The sequence below is a fragment of the Oryzias melastigma genome, linkage group LG6 (assembly GCF_002922805.2).
Source record: "Oryzias melastigma strain HK-1 linkage group LG6, ASM292280v2, whole genome shotgun sequence".
Classification (NCBI taxonomy): Eukaryota; Metazoa; Chordata; class Actinopteri; order Beloniformes; family Adrianichthyidae; genus Oryzias; species Oryzias melastigma.
Window position 1 is genome coordinate 24,504,969 of NC_050517.1, and position 10,427 is coordinate 24,515,395.

Genomic DNA, 10,427 nt, shown 5'->3' on the forward strand with positions numbered 1-10,427 from the left:
AACACCTGACATTAAGTGATGAACATTTGCTTCCAAGGGATTTCTGAGACATCTAAAGTGTGAAAGTTTGTAGTAGATTAAGCGAATAAAGAAGTATAGTAAAACTATATCCGGGTGATCCCCAAGTCCCAAACGAAATTGCCAAAAAATAAATTGAACATTGACTCCATTTTCGAGAAAATTCTTTCTGTCATTTTTTCTCATTTTGATTTTAAGTTGAAAAACAAATGAACGAATGATACACGGATTTATCACTTCATCAGTTTTGCGTTGGATTGTCCCTCTTCCCAATTTACTTTGTCAGCCTCAAGAACAATTAAAACATCAAAGTTTAACTCTTAGTTTCAGAAATCAAACTAATTAGTTGGGGCACAGGGCTCTTTGGTGGCGTTGTGGTTAGCGGTTTCGCCTCACAGCGAGAAGTGCCGTTATTGAAATCCCGGTTTGGTCCTTTCTCTGTGGAGTTTGTCTGTTTTCTCTGTGCATGTGTGGGTTTTCTCTGGGCTCTCCGCCTTCCAACATCATCGTCTGTTAATTGGTGACTCTAAATTGTCCTTGTCATTGTGTCTGTGTTGATTATTTGGGCCTGCAAAAGACTGGTGACCTGCTCAATAAACATTTTATTGTGGATCATGTTAGAAAAACTGTCTCAAGAGTATAATTTAGCATGCTGTTTATGTCCAGATGTATCCATACATGCTGAAAATATAGGAATTTATTAAATGACATAAAACGACTGGATGTTCAAATGCATTTGCCAACGCCAGTAAATCTAAATACTGTATGTCAGAGGTGCACTTATGACTGATGCATTAGAGTTTAAAATCCTCAGACTTGACAGGTCACAGGAGTCTAGAAATCTAAGTGTGCAACAAGTTTTTAATTATGCACACTTTATAAGAGATGTGAGCTTTCACACTGATTGGAGAGATGCATGTGATGCCAAAAGTCCTTCCTGCTGATATAGTGAAGGTCACCGTGTTTTTACTTGCATCAGATACATTGACTTTTTTTTACCTTGCTGTCAAAATAGTAAGTGACCATAGCCACTCCCAAAAGGCAAATGCCAAGACATCTGGACCATACCCCATAGATCATCAAAATAGGGCCCCATATCTTGATGATTGAATGCACTGAAAATGCATTTAGTAATATTTATTGGGCAGTACTTTCCATTATTACGAGGTCGTAAATTTGCAGCTGCATTAAAAAGCATCTCCTTTTTTTGGGATAATGTTTTGACTCTATGCTGTTTTCCTTTTAACTGCAAAACACCCATATGGCAGGTCTAACTTTCATTCCACCAGTCACACACAGCTGCCACTGTAAAACATTTCTGTTGTGCTGTCCACAAAGGCAGCAACATCAGGTTGAAAACAACTCCCTCTTCTTTATTAGGTTATTTTATTGGCCATTCGCTATAGCTGTGACAGCTCCGGACGTTATTGAGTTCGGCTTGTTTTCACTTCATCCTCTGCAAACTTTGACACCTGATTTCATTGAAGGAGATGGGATTTGAAAGGTGGAGGACACGGGTCAGCAAGCCCATTTCTCCACGTTGTCTAATATACTGTACCTGAGCAGATAGTGGCAATTTTTCTGAAAGTTTGTAATCCTCATCTCGTTTGCTTTCCACTTCTTTTTCTCTTTGTCTCTTTGCTTCACACATCCAAAACTTTTGGGTCAAGTTGTTTAAACTCTGTTTTTAGCTCAAACCCTACCTAAACTAATCTTTGGGAGATTATTATACATAAGTGACCCTTTTGTAATTATATTTTTGTTCGTTTTTATCAGCGTTAGATCCTGTTTAGCCTCAATCTAAGTAAAAACTGATTCTATTTTGTTAAATGGTCAATGAAACAAAATTCTAAGTGGACATTATGTTCATTAGAAAAAAAAAAGTCAAACATTTTACGATAAAGTGTGCTAAAAATAAAGTTTGAAACTGAAAAGAAAGTTATATGAACTGCTCAAAAGAATAAAGGGAACACCACAAAAACACATCCACTCAAACCAATTAAATATTACTTTTCAATGCTTTATTTTTTTCGTAGATGTATGTGCTGACAACACAACCACACAAAATGATTAGAGGAAAATAAATGTATTAGACTATGGGATACAGGATAATCCAACTTGGATGTAATGTGTTTGAAACAAGTCAAAATGAGCCTCATTGGTGTGTGTGGTCTATAGGTGCTCGTATGACTTTCCTGCAACGCCTGGATATGCTTCTCCTGGGGGGTCTCCTCCCACACCTGGACCAAAGCATCCCCCAGCTCCTGGACAGTCTGTGGTGCGACCTGGCATTAGGGCTGAAACACTCCAACCACATGAGGTCTAGCATTGTCTTGCATTGGGAGGAACCCAGAGTCTCACAAGGGCTCAGAGAATCTTATCTCAGTACCTAACGGCAGTCAGACTACCTCGGTGAACACATATACAGCTGTGTGACCGTCCAAAGAAATGTCACCCCGAATCATTACTGACTCACTGCCAAACCAGTCATGTTGGACGATGTTGCAGGCAGCAGAATGTTCTCCACGGCATCTCCAGACTCTGTTACGTCTGTCACATGGGCACAGAGTGACCCTGGTTTCATCTGTGAAGAATTGGTGAATTTGCCAGTCTTTGTGTTCTCTAGCAAATGCCAAACGTCTTGTACAGTGTTGGGCTGTAAGCACTTGTGGACGTTAGCCCCTCATATCACCCTCATGGAGTCTGTTTCTAACAGTCTGAGCAGACGTACACATTTGTGGGCAGCTGGAGGTCATTTTTTAAGGCTATGGGAGTGCTCCCCCTTTTCCTCCTTCCACAAAGGAGGAGGTTGTGGTCCTAATGCAGGGTTAGTGCTTTTGGTCTCCTCTACATCTTTTGATGTACTGGCCTGTCTCCTGATAGTGCCTCCATACTCTGGACATAACGCTGATGGACACAGCAAACCTACTTGTCACAGGATGCATTGATGTGCCGTCCTGGACGAGTTGCACTACCAGGGCCACTTGTGTGGGTTGTAGACACCGTTTTATGGTACCACTGGAGAGACAGAGCTGTCGGCATTCAAAAGTCACCAAAACATCAGTCAGAAAACATAACAACAGTCACCATTGCAGAGCCACTCTTTGGTTAGAGTTTATTGGAATAACCACTCCTATTATTTCCACCTGTTGTCTGTTCCACTTGCACAAACAGATGTGAATGTGATTGTCAGTCAGTGTTGCTTCCTAATTGGACAGTTTGATTACAGAAGTGTGATTGACTTGGAATAACATTGAGTTGTTTAGGTGTTCCCTTTATTGGGAGGGTCCAGTTTTTTGAGTTTTTTTATGACGAAACATAATTTAAAAACTGACTGCCATTTGATGATGTTAAAGAGAGGACAGGTTTATTTTCAATGTTAACATCTTAGAATCAAAAGCGGGATGCATAAGTGGTTCATGTCAAGATTTCTACCAAAGTGAAACGTTTTAAGGTTACAAATGTAAGAAGATTGACAAAGTGTCTCCTTAACACTTTTTTTTTTTCATTTTTTTGATGGCTGTTAGATAAATCTTACGTATAACAATTATAAGTAATTACCCCTTTTACCTTCAGAAGCCTGGTCAAAGCTGCATGTGACAAAGACAAGAAAAAGCACTTTTGTTAAAAGGACACCTTTTCAGTTGGTTTTAGCTTCATAGCAACCATTTTAGTTTTTGGTTGGGTGACAAATGGATCTATGCAACTTTCAGAAGAATCAGCAAAAGTAAACTTTTTGATTTCTTTCAGGAGGTTTTTATTAGCCATGCTCACATTCCAGTTATGTTCATGTCACGTATCGGTTTGTTCAGCATGAGCCAAGGATCCATGTATTACATTTTCACAATACTCCTGTAAAACTGTGCGCCACATTTGCGAGCTCACCGAGCTAATATCATTCAAAATCGGCAAATTCTAATATCAATATTTTTTGCTAGCAGTTTTTTTTTACAAGCCTTGGGAAGCAGGAAGCAATAGATCGAAATCCCTTGAAAGTGTTTAAATTTGGTTGAGGTACTGATGATTTTTTTTTCTGGAGGGGGGTGTTCAAGACCTCCAGAGGTCAAAGGTCAACAGAACGTCAATTGTAGTTGTAGGCAGTGGCAGCATGTGTATAAAACTTTAAGATTCTCAAACTAAAGTTTTTTTTTTTATTATTATTATTTGTTGGAAGGGGTGGAAATTGCCAAATTTGCCACGAAATGCCCACTGTGGGCTGTAATTCCTGTGGACGTCCCAATTTTTTTTAAAGGGGCCCTAGCATGAAAATCCTACTTTTTTAGGTTTTAAGTGCATTTTAATGTTCATTCCTCACTACAAAGAACCCCAAAGCTGCATTTTGATCCGTTCATGCATTTAAGAGTAATTCTGTAAAAACCTGCGCTGTATGCAGCAGCCCCTCCCATACCGACGAAAACGATCGGTTGGAAATGTGCTGATGTAAGCACGATGCCCGTACATTGATACAGTTCCCTCTGAAAGGTTTGTGTGTTTTGGATTCATTAACAGATTTTGAAATTCTGTCTCCATTCATTATTTTTATTTTTTATTTTTTTTTTATTTTCCCTGCTGTGATGTATTTTGATGCACTAAGAAAGAAGAAAGTACAAAAAGAAAATATAATCCAAAACTTCTACGGACCATGACAAAGCTAGGTGGTTTATTTTGGCATGTGTTAGGTGTAGGTGGGTCTTTTTTTTTGTTTTGTTTTTTTATTCTACACCTACCTGGCCAATAAGTATTTTCAAATAATTAAAAACTATATTACAAATTTACTAAACTATTTACAAACCATATAAAATAGTGGGGCTTTTTATCTTTGAAAAAATGCATTTCAAAAAAACAGTAAATCCCACATAACGATAAAAATAATTGAAAGTAGTAAGTAAGGTTTTTTTAAAAATTCAGAGTATTTTGACAGTTCCATTTTTTTTTTCTCTCTTCATTTTTTTCGTGGCATTTGAATTTCCAGAAGGATGCATTCGAGGAAGTGGAATAAATGATTCATGCTGGTTTTGACAGCTCAACCAACGAGCAAGTAGCAAAGCAAGTGGCATGCTGAGAGTTCTGTATGTTTTCCGTTGACGTTTGATACCAGCATACATGTACTTGACTTTTATCTTTTTTTTTTTAAATCTCAAGTACCAAAAGTTCATATTAATAGCTGTTGCTACAACCTAATCATTTTGTTTTCTCTGTAACACATTTATTCTGTTAATACACATTCAATCTCCACAGTAAGATCCTGCAAGTACAAGCCAGTGACTCATTTTTGGTTTCATTTTTGACACGTTGTTCTACTAATTTAGCAAAGGTGGATAACCAGTTCTGATATACTGGATCTGAACATAGAGACATGATGAAAAAAAGTGTGTTTAATACTTTAGAAACAGCAATCTATGCCTATAAAGCATGAAACTAAACTGAAAGACACTATTTTTACAGTCTTTTTTTCCTTCCACAAGATTATTTCTTCTGATTGATAATTCTTAGTATAACCTGTTGATATCAACTACAGTGCAAATATCAAAGGGCAAGCAGCCTACATGACTTGTTTTCATTTCTGTTTGCATCACCTTACCTTGCACTCGACTCCAAAATAAACAGTGTCCCGATTAATTTAGCTTACCTTTCTTTAAAACTCCATTTATTAAGGGGTTATTCACATCTGTTAGTCCATTTTTTCTCTCTGTATTATTAAGTGCAGACATATTTTAAGGCTTGATCCATTATGTGTTCTCGATGCTCTTTTTGCAAAGGGACGAAAACTTCTAAACAAGAAGACCAAATTCACTCGCCAGAACTCGTGAATCCACCTTCAGAAAGTGATCGTTGAGGTCAGGTGGGCTAAACCTGGCAAACTAATTTTTCTCTCGTTATAGTTACAAGTTTCTGAGACGATTGGAGTTTGGCCAGATCGGGACCAGTTTGTATTCACACCAAAGCAGACCAGGATAATTTCTTGAGATAACTGATACATTCATGTCTGCATGTTTGGACCAGATAAATGTTTAAAAAAAAAAATGTTTGGTCCATTTTTAGTCAAACCAAAGTATCTGGAAATGCATTTGCAAATTATTTTATTTTATTTTATTTTTTTTTTTTTACAATTTTTGAGGCATTTTTTTTATGATGGAGGACATATGTAAGCAAAATAATCTTAAAATAGCATTTCTGAGTTTTTGTTGGAGAAAGCTTGTAGAAGTCGGCAGGGCCACAAGCTCCTTGCTCTGCATCACTCCAATGCATCCACTTGTAGACAAATAAATCCACGTACGTTTTGGTTTTCCTTGTCTGAGCTGGAATCTGGCTCAAAACTGTACCGCAGGATAGCGCTCGCCATTTTTTTTTGAGCGGCAGTGCTAGGATGGGAGTATGAGGGGCTATGCGCTAGCAGTAGACCATGTGAAAAAGGGATGATGGGAAGTCAGGGAAGTAAGGGGAATTTCTAATGAACAACTGCTGCTCTACAGACCTAGAAAATTACATTTTAAATTCAAGCATAAAAATAGCATAAAAATAAAATTTACATTCAATATATATATATATATATATATATATATATATATTCTTAAATTATGTGTTTAACTTAAACACAAAAGACAACAAAACTTACAAACAGCAGTAACCAGTTAAAGTTCAGTGAGAAATAGGAACACGGTGTCTTCAACAGAACCCTTACAGACATGGAGAGTGATATTATTTGCTTATCTTTTTTTCACACACGGACAGAATGTAGGTCATTCTGCTGCCAACCAATTACTCTCTCACAACCAATTTAAATATTCAATGAAAATATTAAATATTGATGGATGTGTGTTAACTCAAAGCCGGAATGAAATTTAAACAAATATTAATAATTTGCTGGCACATCAGAAAACTTTATTAGACGTATAATAAATGCAAACATAAATCCCACCAGTTTTGAAGCTCTCACTGGAATCATTTTAATTTTGAATGGTGTGGCTCAACTTTCTTTTTTTAGAATTTGCATATGCAGATCGGGTATTTGCCATCTTGGGTAGAGAGGGGAAGACCCACTTCTGGATGTGTAATTGCTGACCTTACATACCTTGCCCTTTGATGGAAATAGACGGACTTCCATCACACCGCATTTAAAATTCATCTTCACTCTCCACTGTTAATGGTCCTATTCATAGGCCATCTGTGAATCACAGGAAGAGAAAATCACAATGGAGGAAAATGTCATTGGCTGTGAAACAAGCCGTGCATTTTATGAACTGCGGGTGAGATGTGAATTCCGCTGGCACAAACATCGCCACAGCTCAAAATGTCATTTTGATTACAAGCTACCTTTGTTCCAACCCAGCTCCTAGTTTAAAGAAACCAAACTTACCAGAATATAAAGCTGTTTCTGTTGTTTTCCAGTAGTATGTTGATGTTTCCTGAAAAAGATTTGATTTTTCAAGAGTGCAAATTTATAATTTTTTTTTTAATAACTGTATCTGGATTTTCTTTGTGATAAATGTCTTACTGGTTTTAATATGTCAGTACAATTCCTGAGCTTTTATTATTTTACATTTGTATTTTTTTTTATTTTTCATTTTTTGGTTTCCATTAAGGCAAACCGAAAAATATGCCAAAAATGTTTTTATAGTACAAATTTATGTATTCATTAATTTCATTTGATCCGTTTTTACTGTTGTTACTTTTTATGACTTTCAGTTTAAATTAGGGCAACACTTATTAATTTAAGTCAGATTTATATTGGATTTCTATACCATCTTTAAGTTTATTTTACAATATTTGCACGAGTATAGAATAAAGGACTCTGCAATGAAGTTATTAAGTTCCAAACAGGGCTAGTTTATGATTTAAAGGTAAAAAAAAAACAAAAAACTAAAACCTATTTTTATCTATGTTTTAAATTAATTGGTTAAGATAAATTATATTGTTGAGAAATGACAACTAACAAAAACTAAATATAGTTTTATTCATCTCAGTCAAAGACAGGTTTGTGTTTTATTTTACAAAATGCAAGACAAACATTCATAAATGGACTGTTTTTTGTATGCATTTTTTTAAATACAAATTTCATCTTTAAAAAAACGGTAACGGTTATTTTTTTTATTTTTAAATATTTATTTGGACATTTTGCAATAAGCTCAAACATGTTTAAAGTAATAAATCCTCATTGTCAAACTTTAAAGACCATTGATAGGATGTAAATTGCTTAACATTTTTGGTGATTAAATACATTAAATTAACCCAGATAAGGTCAAGTAAAATTGATTTACCTTAGGAGTAATATGATTAATAATATAGAAAGAATATAAAGAATTTGTCTGGATTTCTTTCTCGAACGTTACCCGAGTAGCTCAAATAAATACCACCTTTCCAAGCTGATGGGAAACGAAAGCAAAAATGTTATGTTTTTCTAAGTACCTGAAGACCGTGCTTCGAGCTCTGGATTGTCTGAGCGGACCCCGGAGGATGACTGTTTGTTTGGACTGTTAATCATCATTGAGCTGGAAATGGCCACTCTGTTGTGAGGGGAATCTCAGAGAGTAATCTCACCATGCAGGACATAATCAGACACAAGGTTAATGAGAGTTTGATGGAAGCATATGCCTCACACATGGCAGAAGTATTGCACATAATACCAGCAACAATAAGTTAATGGTGCAAGTCCAAAGGCAAACATAAACAAAACACAATCGAAAAAAATAATAATTCTAGGACAAAAGCACTTTATGTTACCTCACCGATGCTTTCATTACTGTCCATTCCAGTTATGGAAAGCACGTGCTTCTATGAAGTCTTTCAGAAAGCCTGTGATATTGTTTTTTACCTGCTCTGATACACGCATATTTGGCTGAATAAGTGGCATTACCCATTTCTCCAGGATGACAGATGAAGGTAAATCAAGCTTGACAGGAAAAGGCCCTTCAGCCGAATCTGATGTGAGTCACTTCCCTTCATTGGAAGCTGGTTCTCCATCAGTTGGTGTGCTGTAGTCTACCTACAGCCCAGCTGCGAGGGTGATCTGCTCATCCATGCAAAAGCCTAACAACATAATGACCCAATGCTCCAGATGGATTCTATGCAACTCTACAACTGCAGTACACAGAGGCAAACAAATGCATTTAATATACTGAACAGAACCTCATTCCAATTTGGTTTCATCAGATTGGCCTCGCTAGTGAGGAAAATATTTATTTTCCTTTATTAGTCTTGGCATTTGTGAGTTTAAATCATACTATCATATCAAATTGCTTTGTTGAATTGTTGTTTTCTTTGATTTGTCTTATATTTCAGTTGATAGAATTGTTAGACACTACATTTCTGATTTTTTATTTTTTTTTTTGTCTGGATCTAGATGCAGCAACTCCAAAACAAACCCAACCCTGACATCATCTCCTGGGGAACTCAAGGCCACGGACTTGTGGGAAGAAGCTAAATCTTGTATGTGTGTGAGTCAGGAACTGTATAACTGTGATTTTCGACTGCACCCTCAGAGCGCAGTTTGAATGTAACCGTCTTCTGTTCACTCCTTGCTGCAAGTTAAACCTCAAAAGATACGGTTTTGACTCGTGAGTCTTACTGAATCTTTTTGTGTGTCTGGAAAACTGGGTACAAACTAACGACGTGTCTTTACAGACTGTTTTCAGAGAAAGTTTCCTGACACCTAGAGCTTGACTGCATAGAATGAAAACACGAAGTGCCCTAAATTTGTGGTAAAGACAACACAACAGTCAGAAATGAGCAATCAAGTCAACTTCAACACATATTTAAATAATTACAAGAATTGTTTGAATATAGCAAATGGATAAACCCCTCAAATGAAAACTAACCATGTTTTTGCAACGTGTTTCATGTACCATGCTGTATTATATATCATGTAAATGCTGATGACATTTTTTGTAAACACTACAAGTCTAATATTTTTAATAAAGGCTACAGATTCTGTAAAGGCTTTGTCTGAGTGTTGCTGAAAAGAGATATGAGGGCTCATCTGCCCCTTGTTTGTCCTTTGTTGGCAATTGGTGCTGGACTGTACTAACTCTACAAAAATGGTCTCTTGACAGTGATGTCTGTGAGCAGATGCTCTCTTGTCTGGATCAGTAAATTAGCTAGATTGTTAGCTGCCACACGCAGATTTTGAATCATGACAACACCATGATGCAGTGGCACCCTGTCAAGGAAAAAAACTGACAGAATCCAAGTACAAAAAAAAAGAATTATTATATGGAGCCTGAACAGAAACAAAAAGCTAAATGTGGAGGCCTGAGTTAGGAAATTTAGGATACCTTTCGCAGCCACCAAAGCCAGGTGGGCCCCATTTGGTTCAAAAGTGGCCAGACAATGTGGGCCCTAAATGGGTTTGTCCGCAGTTTCCATGGTAGCCAGCCACCCGGTGGACAGTGAAGTTCGCTAGCTTGATACAG

The 10,427-nt window shown here is 36.8% G+C and overlaps 1 long non-coding RNA gene across 1 annotated transcript in view; it reads left to right on the forward strand.

Annotated features, from left to right (window-relative positions):
• The window catches only part of LOC112152608, a 146,893-nt gene extending 137,006 nt beyond the window's left edge, over positions 1 to 9,887 (forward strand). Inside the window, exon 5 of the long non-coding RNA XR_002920346.2 lies at positions 9,359 to 9,887. This is a non-coding gene — a long non-coding RNA (uncharacterized LOC112152608). The remainder of the gene's footprint in view (positions 1 to 9,358) is intronic.
• Positions 9,888 to 10,427: the final 540 nt, after the last annotated feature.